Source organism: Oncorhynchus keta, chromosome 8, assembly GCF_023373465.1.
Source record: "Oncorhynchus keta strain PuntledgeMale-10-30-2019 chromosome 8, Oket_V2, whole genome shotgun sequence".
Taxonomy (NCBI): Eukaryota; Metazoa; Chordata; class Actinopteri; order Salmoniformes; family Salmonidae; genus Oncorhynchus; species Oncorhynchus keta.
Genome location: NC_068428.1, coordinates 43,558,827 through 43,572,398, shown reverse-complemented (window position 1 = coordinate 43,572,398; position 13,572 = coordinate 43,558,827). Strand labels below are relative to the sequence as shown.

Below are 13,572 nucleotides of genomic sequence, written 5' to 3'. Positions count from 1 at the left end.
TCTGAGGGGTGGCCAGTCCTCTTCTGGCTGTGCTGGGTAGAGAGGAACCAGGCTCTGAGGGGTGACCAGTCCTCTTCTGGCTGTGCTGGGTAGAGAGGAACCAGGCTCTGTGGGGTGGCCAGTCCTCTTCTGGCTGTGCTGGGTAGAGAGGAACCAGGCTCTGAGGGTGGCCAGTCCTCTTCTGGCTGTGCTGGGTAGAGAGGAACCAGGCTCTGAGGGGTGGCCAGTCCTCTTCTGGCTGTGCTGGGTAGAGAGGAACCAGGCTCTGAGGGTGGCCAGTCCTCTTCTGGCTGTGCTGGGTAGAGAGGAACCAGGCTCTGAGGGGTGGCCAGTCCTCTTCTGGCTGTGCCGGGTAGAGAGGAACCAGGCTCTGTGGGGTGGCCAGTCCTCTTCTGGCTGTGCCAGGTAGAGAGGAACCAGGCTCGGAGGGGTGACCAGTCCTCTTCTGGCTGTGCCGGGTGGAGAGGAACCAGGCTCTGAGGGGTGGCCAGTCCTCTTCTGGCTGTGTTGGGTAGAGAGGAACCTAGGAAGAAACCTAGAGAGGAACCAGGCTCTGAGGGGTGGCCAGTCCTCTTCTGGCTGTGCTGGGTAGAGAGGAACCTAGAGAGGAACCAGGCTCTGAGGGGTGGCCAGTCCTCTTCTGGCTGTGTTGGGTAGAGAGGAACCTAGAGAGGAACCAGGCTCTGAGGGGTGGCCAGTCCTCTTCTGGCTGTGCCGGGTGGAGAGGAACCAGGCTCTGAGGGGTGACCAGTCCTCTTCTGGCTGTGCCGGGTAGAGAGGAACCAGGCTCTGAGGGGTGACCAGTCCTCTTCTGGCTGTACTGGGTAGAGAGGAACCAGGCTCTGAGGGGTGGCCAGTCCTCTTCTGGCTGTGCCGGGTAGAGAGGAACCAGGCTCTGAGGGGTGGCCAGTCCTCTTCTGGTTGTGCCGGGTAGAGAGGAACCAGGCTCTGAGGGGTGACCAGTCCTCTTCTGGTTGTGCCGGGTAGAGAGGAACCAGGCTCTGAGGGGTGGCCAGTCCTCTTCTGGTTGTGCTGGGTAGAGAGGAACCAGGCTCTGAGGGGTGACCAGTCCTCTTCTGGCTGTGCCGGGTAGAGAGGAACCAGGCTATGAGGGGTGGCCAGTCCTCTTCTGGCTGTGCCGGGTAGAGAGGAACCAGGCTCTGAGGGGTGACCAGTCCTCTTCTGGCTGTGCTGGGTAGAGAGGAACCAGGCTCTGAGGGGTGACCAGTCCTCTTCTGGCTGTGCTGGGTAGAGAGGAACCAGGCTCTGAGGGGTGACCAGTCCTCTTCTGGCTGTGCCGGGTAGAGAGGAACCAGGCTATGAGGGGTGGCCAGTCCTCTTCTGGCTGTGCCGGGTAGAGAGGAACCAGGCTCTGAGGGTGACCAGTCCTCTTCTGGCTGTGCTGGGTAGAGAGGAACCAGGCTCTGAGGGTGACCAGTCCTCTTTTGGCTGTGCCGGGTAGAGAGGAACCAGGCTCTGAGGGGTGACCAGTCCTCTTTTGGCTGTGCCGGGTAGAGAGGAACCAGGCTCTGAGGGGTGACCAGTCCTCTTCTGGCTGTGCCGGGTAGAGAGGAACCAGGCTCTGAGGGGTGACCAGTCCTCTTTTGGCTGTGCCGGGTAGAGAGGAACCAGGCTCGGAGGGTGGCCAGTCCTCTTCTGGCTGTGCCAGGTAGAGAGGAACCAGGCTCGGAGGGGTGGCCAGTCCTCTTTGGCTGTGCCGGGTAGAGAGGAACCAGGCTCTGAGGGTGACCAGTCCTCTTCTGGCTGTGCCGGGTAGAGAGGAACCAGGCTCTGAGGGTGACCAGTCCTCTTCTGGCTGTGCCGGGTAGAGAGGAACCAGGCTCTGAGGGGTGACCAGTCCTCTTCTGGCTGTGCCGGGTAGAGAGGAACCAGGCTCTGAGGGGTGGCCAGTCCTCTTCTGGCTGTGCCGGGTAGAGAGGAACCAGGCTCTGAGGGGTGACCAGTCCTCTTCTGGCTGTGCCGGGTAGAGAGGAACCAGGCTCTGAGGGTGACCAGTCCTCTTCTGGCTGTGCCGGGTAGAGAGGAACCAGGCTCTGAGGGGTGACCAGTCCTCTTCTGGCTGTGCCGGGTAGAGAGGAACCAGGCTCTGAGGGGTGACCAGTCCTCTTCTGGCTGTGCCGGGTAGAGAGGAACCAGGCTCTGAGGGGTGACCAGTCCTCTTCTGGCTGTGCCGGGTAGAGAGGAACCAGGCTCTGAGGGGTGGCCAGTCCTCTTCTGGCTGTGCCGGGTAGAGAGGAACCAGGCTCTGAGGGGTGGCCAGTCCTCTTCTGGCTGTACTGGGTAGAGATTACATGGCCATTGAAAGGATCCGCCCCTTTTTTTCAATTTTTTCCAAAAATGACATACCCAAAATCTAACTGCCTGGAGCTTAAGCCCCGAAGCAAGGATATGCATATTCTTGGTGTCATTTGAAAGGAAACACTGTAATTTGTGGAAATGTGAAAGGATTGTAGGAGAATATAACACAATAGATCTGGTGATAGATAATACAAAGGAAAAAAAAAAACGTTATTTAGTATTTTTTTTTGTACGATTATCTTTGAAAATGCAAGAGAAAGGCCATAATGTATTATTCCAGCCTAGGTAGAGTTTAGATTTTGGCCACTAGATGGCAGCAGTGTATGTGCAAAGTTTTAGACTGATCCAATTAACCATTACATTTCTGTTCAAAATGTTGTCTCAAGACTGCCCAAATGTGCCTAATTTGTTTATTAATAACTTTTCATGTTCAAACCTGTGCACTCTCCTCAAACAATAGCATGGTATTCTTTCACTGTAATAGCAACTAACTTGGACAGTGCAGTTAGATTAACAAGAATTTAAGCTTTCTCCCAATATCAGATATGTCTATGTCCTGGGAAATGTTCTTGTTACTTACAACCTCATGCTAATCGCATTAGCCTATGTTAGCTCAACCGTCCCGTGGAAGTGACACTGATCCTGAAGAAGTTTTTAAGTTCTTCAGATGTTCAAACATTCATAGATGATCAGCAAGGTCAAATAATAATCACAGTGGTTATAGAGGGTGCAACAGGTCAGCACCTCAGGAGTTCATGTCAGTTGGCTTTTAATCGCCGAGCAGTCAGAGTTCGAAACAGCAGGTGCGAGCGAGAGAGAGAGAGAGAAGGTCGAAAACAGCAGGTCTGGGACAATGTAGAGCACGTCGGTGAACAGGTCAGGATTACATAGCAGCAGGCAGAACAGTTGAAACTGGAGCAACAGCACGACAAAGTAACACATCTGTTGAACAGGTCAGGGTTCCATAGCCACAGGCAAAACAGCAGAAACTGGATCAGCAACATGACTGGTTGCAGGTTACAGTTCCCCTTATTACCGTATTAACCCCTCGTTTCATGCGTCTCTCCTCAGGCCGGTGGTGGCTGGTCCACTTCAAGAAGCTGAGGTGCGGGAGGTCCCTCCACCCCCCCTGGACATCAAGGGGGCGCCGGCGTATGCAGTTTGGTCCATACTGGACTCGAGGCGTCCAGTGCCTCGTGGATTGGGAGGGGTACGGACCGGAGGAGAGATGCTTGGTGCCGGTGGGGGACGTATTGGACCCATCTATGCTGAGAGAGTTTCACCGCCTCCATCCGGATCGCCCTGCGCCTCGTCCTCCGGGTCGGCGCGCTGCGGGAGCCGAGCGTCAGGGTGGGGGGGTGCTGTCAGGACTTCTACCGAAGGTAGTTCCTCTCCCTGCCATATGGGACATGTCCTCAGGTGCCATATGGGACATGTCCTAGGGTGCCATATGGGACATGTCCTAGGGTGCCATATGGGACATGTCCTAGGGTGCCATATGGGACATGTCCTAGGGTGCCATATGGGACAGGTCCTCAGGTGCCATATGGGAAGTGTAATAGGGTGCCATATGGGACAGGTCCTAGGGTGCCATATGGGACAGGTCCTAGGGTGCCATATGGGACATGTCCTAGGGTGTCATATGGGACATGTCCTAGGGTGCCATATGGGACATGTCCTAGGGTGTCATATGGGACATGTCCTAGGGTGCCATATGGGACATGTCCTCAGGTGCCATATGGGACAGGTCCTAGGGTGTCATATGGGACATGTCCTAGGGTGCCATATGGGACATGTCCTCAGGTGCCATATGGGACATGTCCTAGGGTGCCATATGGGACATGTCCTAGGGTGCCATATGGGACATGTCCTAAGGCGCCATATGGGACATGTCCTAGGGTGCCATATGGGACAGGTCCTAGGGTGCCATATGGGACATGTCCTAGGGTGCCATATGGGACAGGTCCTAGGGTGCCATATGGGACAGGTCCTAGGGTGCCATATGGGACAGGTCCTAGGGTGCCATATGGGACAGGTCCTAGGGTGCCATATGGGACAGGTCCTAGGGTGCCATATGGGACATGTCCTAGGGTGCCATATGGGACAGGTCCTAGGGTGCCATATGGGACAGGTCCTAGGGTGCCATATGGGACAGGTCCTAGGGTGCCATATGGGACAGGTCCTAGGGTGCCATATGGGACAGGTCCTAGGGTGCCATATGGGACATGTCCTAGGGTGCCATATGGGACAGGTCCTAGGGTGCCATATGGGACATGTCCTCAGGTGCCATATGGGACATGTCCTAGGGTGCCATATGGGACATGTCCTAGGGTGCCATATGGGACATGTCCTAGGGTGCCATATGGGATGTGTAATAGGGTGTCATTGGCGATAAGTACTGGGGTTTTACAACTGTGTGATCATTAATTCAGTTCAATTTCCCAGACACTTCAAGTGGTGTCTCTTCTCACAAGAAAATAATCTTGAAACCTTGTAAAAACAAAATCACACCCATTTACTATGCAGCATTAGTACTGTTATGGCTATTGTCACCCAGACTCATTCCAGTACGGGGACAGCATTCCATTCCTCTGGGTGACAACGACGCGACCCAACCCATAATGCATTGTGCAAGGAGCCTAAGACATCAATATAAAGTATGGGCCCTAAATGGCACCCTATTCCCCTATGGGTCCTAAATGGCACCCTATTCCCCTATGGGCCCTAAATGGCACCCTATTCCCCTATGGGCCCTAAATGGCACCCTATTCCCCCTATGGGCCCTAAATGGTACCCTATTCCCCCTATGGGCCCTAAATGGCATCCTATTCCCCTATGGGCCCTAAATGGCACCCTATTCCCCTATGGGCCCTAAATGGCACCCTATTCCCCTATGGGCCCTAAATGGCATCCTATTCCCCTATGGGCCCTAAATGGCACCCTATTCCCCTATGGGCCCTAAATGGCACCCTATTCCAATTTGGGCCCTAAATGGCACCCTATTCCCCTATGGGCCCTAAATGGCACCCTATTCCCCTATGGGCCCTAAATGGCACCCTATTCCCCTATGGGCCCTAAATGGCACCCTATTCACCTATGGGCCCTAAATGGCACCCTATTCCCCTATGGGCCCTAAATGGCACCCTATTCCCCTATGGGCCCTAAATGGCACCCTATTCCAATTTGGGCCCTAAATGGCACCCTATTCCCCTATGGGCCCTAAATGGCACCCTATTCCCATATGGGCCCTAAATGGCACCCTATTCCCCTATGGGCCCTAAATGGCACCCTATTCCCCTATGGGCCCTAAATGGCACCCTATTCCAATTTGGGCCCTAAATGGCGTCCTATTCCCCCTATGGGCCCTAAATGGCACCCTATTCCAATTTGGGCCCTAAATGGCACCCTATTCCCCTATGGGCCCTAAATGGCACCCTATTCCAATATGGGCCCTAAATGGCACCCTATTCCAATTTGGGCCCTAAATGGCGTCCTATACCCCCTATGGGCCCTAAATGGCACCCTATTCCAATTTGGGCCCTAAATGGCACCCTATTCCCCTATGGGCCCTAAATGGCACCCTATTCCCCTATGGGCCCTAAATGGCACCCTATTCCCCTATGGGCCCTAAATGGTACCCTATTCCCCTATGGGCCCTAAATGGCATCCTATTCTCATATGGGCCCTAAATGGCACCCTATTCTCATATGGGCCCTAAATGGCACCCTATTCACCTATGGACCCTAAATGGCACCCTATTCCCCTATGGGCCCTAAATGGCACCCTATTCCCCTATGGACCCTAAATGGCACCCTATTCACCTATGGGCCCTAAATGGCACCCTATTCCCCTATGGGCCCTAAATGGCACCCTATTCCCCCTATGGGCCCTAAATGGCACCCTATTCCCCTATGGGCCCTAAATGGCACCCTATTCCCCTATGGACCCTAAATGGCACCCTATCCCCCTATGGGCCCTGGTCAAAAGTAGTGCACCAGCACTATTAAGGGAAAAGGGTGTCATTTGGGATGCAAACAAACTTTCCCTGTGTTGTCAGTTTCCTGATGCCTCTCAATACTCATCTCATCTCAACACATTATACATTATCTTACACACCACAGGTTCAGATGATAGATTATACAGTATATTACATTATGACCATTAATGCTATACTGCACAAGTAGACGAAGTCAATAACATACCCAAACAGTAGAATCGAAGCAGTGTACATGTAAGGGTTTTCCTCCTCCTCTTCGTCTGAGGAGGAGAAGCGAGAAGGATCAGGGGACCAATGCGCAGCGTGGTAAGTGTCCATGGTTGTTTATTTAGCAAACAAATATTGAACATGATGAATACAAAAACAATAAACGTGAACAAACTGAAACAGTACCGTGTGACGATAAACACAGACACGGAAACAATCACCCACAAAACAACAGTGAAACCCAGGCTACCTAAGTATGATTCTCAATCAGAGACAACCAGGCTACCGAAGTATGATTCTCAATCAGAGACAAAACAACAGTGAAACCCAGGCTACCTAAGTATGGTTCTCAATCAGAGACAACCAGGCTACCGAAGTATGATTCTCAATCAGAGACAAAACAACAGTGAAACCCAGGCTACCTAAGTATGATTCTCAATCAGAGACAAAACAACAGTGAAACCCAGGCTACCTAAGTATGATTCTCAATCAGAGACAAAACAACAGTGAAACCCAGGCTACCTAAGTATGATTCTCAATCAGAGACAAAACAACAGTGAAACCCAGGCTACCTAAGTATGATTCTCAATCAGAGACAAAACAACAGTGAAACCCAGGCTACCTAAGTATGATTCTCAATCAGAGACAACTAATGACACCTGCCTCTGATTGAGAACCATACTAGGCCGAACACAGAAAACCAACCTAGAAACACAAAACATAGAATTCCCACCCAACCCACGTCCTGACCAACTAAGACAAACAAATAACACAAGAACTAGGGTCAGAACGTGACAGTACACACCCACAGTAAATAGGTATATGTATTTTTCATTGCTGAGTGACACGTTGTCTGCTGTGGCAACTCATAGCCTAAACTATCAAATTGAAGTGAGTCATTAAATCAACTAGTCAAAAGCAGTAGTCAGTCTGTCAGGTGTCTGTCACTAGGCAGGGTAGCCTAGTGATTAGAGTGTTGGACTAGTAACCGAAAGGTTTCAAGTTCTAATCCCCAGTCTGACAAGGTACACATCTGTTGTTCTTCCCTGAACAGGCAGTTAACCCACTGTTCCTAGGCTGTCATTGAAAATAAGAATTTATTCTTAACTGACTTGCCTAGTTAAATAAAGATTTAAAAAATCACCAGACTGATTGCATGATCTAGTGTGTGTACTCTTGTTGTTCTGGGTCTAGATTCTAGAGGTTATTATCTCATCCATAGTTCCTGTCTGTCTATTAAAAATTGGCACTCATTTTTTTTGGTCCGGATACAACACATGAATTCCTGAGGTTTATGGCATAAAGGAAACTTTTACGAGTGCCATGATATTTCTCACATTCCAACAACAACCAGATATGAACACACTTCACAGAATTTACTGTGAAGGATACTCAGTTGAGGTAATTGAGCATTGATGGGCTGTGGTGACACACAATGTTTGTTTGTGACTACATTTCTTCAGGTTCGTTGTGCTGCTGTAGTCGTCATGTTGTGACATCACTTTTAAGGACAACACTGACCCCTACTGGTGATTTATATGATTACAGAAAATCACAGACCGGAATAAAAATATATCTAAATAAAATGAAAGGTTATTGCCATAATATCTAAACATAAAAAATACACACAATTCCCAAAAAATGTAAAGAAACAAATGAAGACATCAGAATGAGCAATGTATATATATATATATATATATATATATATATATATATATATATATATATATACACACACACACACACACACACACACACACACACACACACACACACACACACACACACACACACACACACACACACACACACACACTTCCGTTCAAAAGTTTGGGGTTACTTAGAAATGTCCTTGTTTTTGAAAGAGAAGTAAATATTTTGTCCATTAAAATAACATAAAATTTATCAGAAATACAGTGTAGACATTGTTAAACATTGTTAAATGCTTAAAAAAAGAAGTATTTAAAAAAATATGTAATTTTACCCCCCTTTTCATAGTATCCAACTGTTAGTAGGACATCCCTACCAATCAAACCCTCCCTAACCTGGGCGACGCTAGGCTAATTGTGCGTCGCCCCATGGACCTCCCGGCCGCGGCCAGCTGTGACAAGAGCCTGGGCTCGAATCCAGAGTCTTTGGTGACACAGTTAGCACTGCGATGCAGTGCCTTAGACCACTGCGCCACCCGGGAGGAAACTGCTGACCTTCTAGGCAGAGTTTCTCTGTCCAGTGTCTGTGTTTAATGAATCTTTTTTTTTTTTTTAAATGTATTGGCCAGTCTGAGATATGTCTTTTTCTTTGCAACTCTGCCTAGAGAGCCAGCATCCCGGAGTCGCCTCTTCACTGTTGATGTTGAGACTGGTGTTTTGCGGGTACTAATTAATTAAGCTGCCAGTTAAGGACTTGTGAGGCCTCTGTTTCTCAAACTAGACCCTCTGATGTACTTGTCTTCTTGCTCAGTCGTGCATCGGGGCCTCCCACTCCTCTTTCTATTCTGGTTAGCGCCAGTTTGCGCTGTTCTGTGAAGGGAGCAGCGTTGTACGAGATCTTCAGTTTCTTGGCAATTTCTCGCATGGAATAGCCTTCTTTTCTCAGAACAAGAATAGACTGACAAGTTTCAGAAGAAAGTTCTTTGTTTCTGGCCATTTTGAGCCTGTAATTGAACCCACAAATGCTGATGCTCCAGATACTCAACTAGTCTAAAGAAGGCCAGTTTTATTGCTTCTTCAATTCATGACAGCAGTTTTCAGCTGTGCTAGCACAATTGCAAAAGGGTTTTCTAATGATCCATTTTAAAATGAGAAACTTGGATTAGCTAACACAACGTGCCATTGGACCACAGGAGTGATGGTTGCTGATAATGGGCCTCTGTACTCCCTATGTAGATATTCCATTAAAAAAAATCAGCCGTTTCCAGCTGCAATAGTAATTTACAACATTAACAATGTCAACATTGTATTTCTGATCAATTTGATGTTATTTTAATGGACATTTTGTTTTTGCTTTTCGTTCAAAAACAAGGACATTTCTATGTGACCCAAACCTTCGAAAGGTAGTGTATATATATGTGTATGTGCTGTATGTATGTATGTATGTATGTATGTATATATATATATATATATATATATATATATATATATATATATATATATATATATACACACACATATATATATACTGTATACACACATATATATATACACATACATACACACAGCACCTTGGGAAAGTTTTAGACTCCTGGACTTTTTCCACATTTTGTTACGTTACAGCCTTATTCAAAAATGGATTCAATATTTTGTTTTTCTCATCAATCTACACACAATACCCCATAATGACAAAGCGAAAACAGATTTCTTTTTGTGTGCATATGTATTAATCCTTTCATCACCTTCACAAGACGCCATGTGCCATCTTCCAGATACATTTGAAACCGGGATTCATCCATAAAGAGTTTCTCCAGTGTGCCAGTGGCCATTGAAGGTGAGCATTTGCCCACTGAATTCGGGTTACGACGCAGAACTCCAGTCAAGTTAAGACCCGTGTGAGGACGACGAGCACTGATATTACCTTCTGACAGTTTGTGCAGAAATGATTTGTATGTGCAAACCCTCAGTTTCATCAGCTGTCTTAGACCATCCCACAGGTGAAGACCATCCCACAGGTGAAGACCATCCCACAGGTGAAGACCATCCCACAGGTGAAGACCATCCCACAGGTGAAGACCATCCCACAGGTGAAGACCATCCCACAGGTGAAGACCATCCCACAGGTGAAGACCATCCCACAGGTGAAGACCATCCCACAGGTGAAGACCATCCCACACTCGCTATATAATGCAAAAAATAATTGTGAGAAAACCATCAGTATAGTTGAAAATGTGATGGGAAACACATTTAACTTGTATGTTTTATTCGGTACATGGGAATTTTAACTGTATTTTTTTTATTTGCACAGCTTTTTATCCACAACAAGTCAATTTGATGGAAACATCTCTGGTGAGAAAATGTACATTGTTTTATGCATTTTTTTTTTTCATACAGAAAAATATACACTACCGTTTAAAAGTTTGGGGTCACTTAGAAATGTCCATGTTTTTGTCCATTAAAATAACATCAAATTGATCAGAAATACAGTGTAGACTTTGTTAATGTTGTCGATTGACTATAGTAGCTGGAAACAGCTGTTTTTTAATGGAATATCTACAGAGGTGTACAGAGAGGCCCATTATCAGCAACCATCACTACTGTGTTCCAATGACAGTTTGCAAATGCAACTTATTTCTACGTGAAAACTGAAATGGTTTATTCATACTTTTCCATTTTAGTAGACGCTCCTATCCGGAGCATCTTACAGTCGTGTCTACATGTTTATACTTCATCTTGAACCCACAACCCTACCATTGCAAACGCCATACTCTTATCAACTGAGACACATAGAAATTATACAGGTACAACCCTAAACGACCAGCCTATATAATAATAATAATAATATATGCCATTTAGCAGACGCTTTTATCCAAAGCGACTTACAGTCATGTGTATACATTCTACGTATGGGTGGTCCCGGGAATTGAACCCACTACCCTGGCGTTACAAGCGTCATGCTCTACCAACTGTGCTAAGTGTTGTTGAGCTGTTATTAGTGTTGTTGAGCTGTGGTAGGTCATTAGTGTTGTTGAGCTGTTATTAGTGTTGTTGAGCTGTGGTAGGTCATTAGTGTTGTTGAGCTGTGGTGGGTCATTAGTGTTGTTGAGCTGTGGTAGGTCATTAGTGTTGTTGAGCTGTGGTAGGTCATTAGTGTTGTTGAGCTGTGGTAGGTCATTAGTGTTGTTGAGCTGTGGTAGGTCATTAGTGTTGTTGAGCTGTGGTAGGTCATTAGTGTTGTTGAGCTGTTATTAGTGTTGTTGAGCTGTGGTAGGTCATTAGTGTTGTTGAGCTGTTATTAGTGTTGTTGAGCTGTGGTGGGTCATTAGTGTTGTTGAGCTGTGGTAGGTCATTAGTGTTGTTGAGCTGTGGTAGGTCATTAGTGTTGTTGAGCTGTGGTAGGTCATTAGTGTTGTTGAGCTGTGGTAGGTCATTAGTGTTGTTGAGCTGTTATTAGTGTTGTTGAGCTGTGGTAGGTCATTAGTGTTGTTGAGCTGTTATTAGTGTTGTTGAGCTGTGGTAGGTCATTAGTGTTGTTGAGCTGTGGTAGGTCATTAGTGTTGTTGAGCTGTTATTAGTGTTGTTGAGCTGTGGTAGGTCATTAGTGTTGTTGAGCTGTGGTAGGTCATTAGTGTTGTTGAGCTGTTATTAGTGTTGTTGAGCTGTGGTAGGTCATTAGTGTTGTTGAGCTGTTATTAGTGTTGTTGAGCTGTGGTAGGTCATTAGTGTTGTTGAGCTGTGGTAGGTCATTAGTGTTGTTGAGCTGTCATTAGTGTTGTTGAGCTGTGGTAGGTCATTAGTGTTGTTGAGCTGTGGTAGGTCATTAGTGTTGTTGAGCTGTGGTAGGTCATTAGTGTTGTTGAGCTGTGGTAGGTCATTAGTGTTGTTGAGCTGTGGTAGGTCATTAGTGTTGTTGAGCTGTGGTAGGTCATTAGTGTTGTTGAGCTGTGGTAGGTCATTAGTGTTGTTGAGCTGTGGTAGGTCATTAGTGTTGTTGAGCTGTAGGTCATTAGTGTTGTTGAGCTGTGGTAGGTCATTAGTGTTGTTGAGCTGTGGTAGGTCATTAGTGTTGTTGAGCTGTGGTAGGTCATTAGTGTTGTTGAGCTGTGGTAGGTCATTAGTGTTGTTGAGCTGTGGTAGGTCATTAGTGTTGTTGAGCTGTGGTAGATCATTAGTGTTGTTGAGCTGTGGTAGTTCATTAGTGTTGTTGAGCTGTTATTAGTGTTGTTGAGCTGTGGTAGGTCATTAGTGTTGTTGAGCTGTTATTAGTGTTGTTGAGCTGTGGTAGGTCATTAGTGTTGTTGAGCTGTTATTAGTGTTGTTGAGCTGTGGTAGGTCATTAGTGTTGTTGAGCTGTGGTAGGTCATTAGTGTTGTTGAGCTGTGGTAGGTCTATCTCCTGTAGTAAATTTTTGCTGTTTTATTGAACTATCATCTTTAGAGATGTTTGTTCTCAGGACTCCATTGTGAATGAGACACTGGTCTCAACTGGGATCCCGTGAATAAATATAAAGTTCAGTAAAAAATGAATCTATCAGTACTATCTATCAGTACTATCCATCTATCGGTACTATCTATCAGTACTATCAATCTATCAGTACAATCAATATATCAGTACTATCAATCTATCAGTACTATCTATCAATCTATCGGTACTGTCTATCTATCAGTACTATCTATCAGTACTATCAATCCATCTGTACTATCTATCAGTACTATCAATCTATCAGTACTATCAATCTATCAGTACTATCAACCTATCAGTACTATCAACCTATCAGTACTATCAATCTATCAGTACTATCTATCAGTACTATCAATCTATCAGTACTATCAGGGGAAACTTCACTCTGGAGCGAGGTGCAATAATAGTCTCACAGCATAATCAGCAAATCGTCGTCGTGGGAACAGAGGGGTGTGGAGGTGGCACGGGGGTCTGGGGTCATGGTGAGGGTTGGGCGAGACATCTTAGAGGGAGGAGGGGCCGAGGGGAGGGGCGCCACGGTGGCCCTGACTCTCCTGTTACCCCCCTGGAACTGACGACCCTGCTGCTGTATATACAATACAGTACTGTACTTGTACATTAAGTGGTTTGTAATGATGGTCAATTAATGATGCACAAAAAGTGGATGTTTTCCAGGTTATTTGATCAAGAAAAATATTTAATTTGATGTTAATGTCTTTGCCTGTAACTTTGCACCTTTTCATGTAAATGTTTGAGGACAGGGGTTTTGTTCTTTCTGGATTCTATTAGAATGACATCACAGAGAAAGGGCTGGGGTTTTGTTCTTTCACAGAGAAAGGGCTGACATCACAGGGAACAGGGTTTTGTTCTTTCTGGATTCTATTAGAATGACATCACAGAGAAAGGGACAGGGTTTTGTTGTTTCTGGATTCTATTAGA

The 13,572-nt window shown here is 46.6% G+C and overlaps 1 protein-coding gene and 2 long non-coding RNA genes across 23 annotated transcripts in view; 2 read left to right on the top strand and 1 right to left on the bottom strand.

Moving 5' to 3' along the window:
• Positions 1 to 13,572, bottom strand: part of znf395b (zinc finger protein 395b) — an 81,565-nt gene that overhangs the window by 33,184 nt on the left and 34,809 nt on the right. The window lies entirely within an intron of this gene.
• The window catches only part of LOC127931472 (uncharacterized), a 66,945-nt gene that overhangs the window by 37,877 nt on the left and 15,496 nt on the right, over positions 1 to 13,572 (top strand). The window lies entirely within an intron of this gene.
• On the top strand, positions 10,399 to 13,387 carry LOC127931473 (uncharacterized). 7 transcript variants are annotated; one of them, XR_008141347.1, is made up of 4 exons: positions 10,399 to 11,234; positions 11,397 to 11,692; positions 11,794 to 11,887; positions 12,411 to 13,387. It is a non-coding gene; the product is annotated as an uncharacterized LOC127931473 (long non-coding RNA). The 7 variants fall into 7 exon arrangements; XR_008141350.1 differs by having other exon boundaries at positions 11,599 to 11,887; XR_008141346.1 differs by having other exon boundaries at positions 11,397 to 11,887.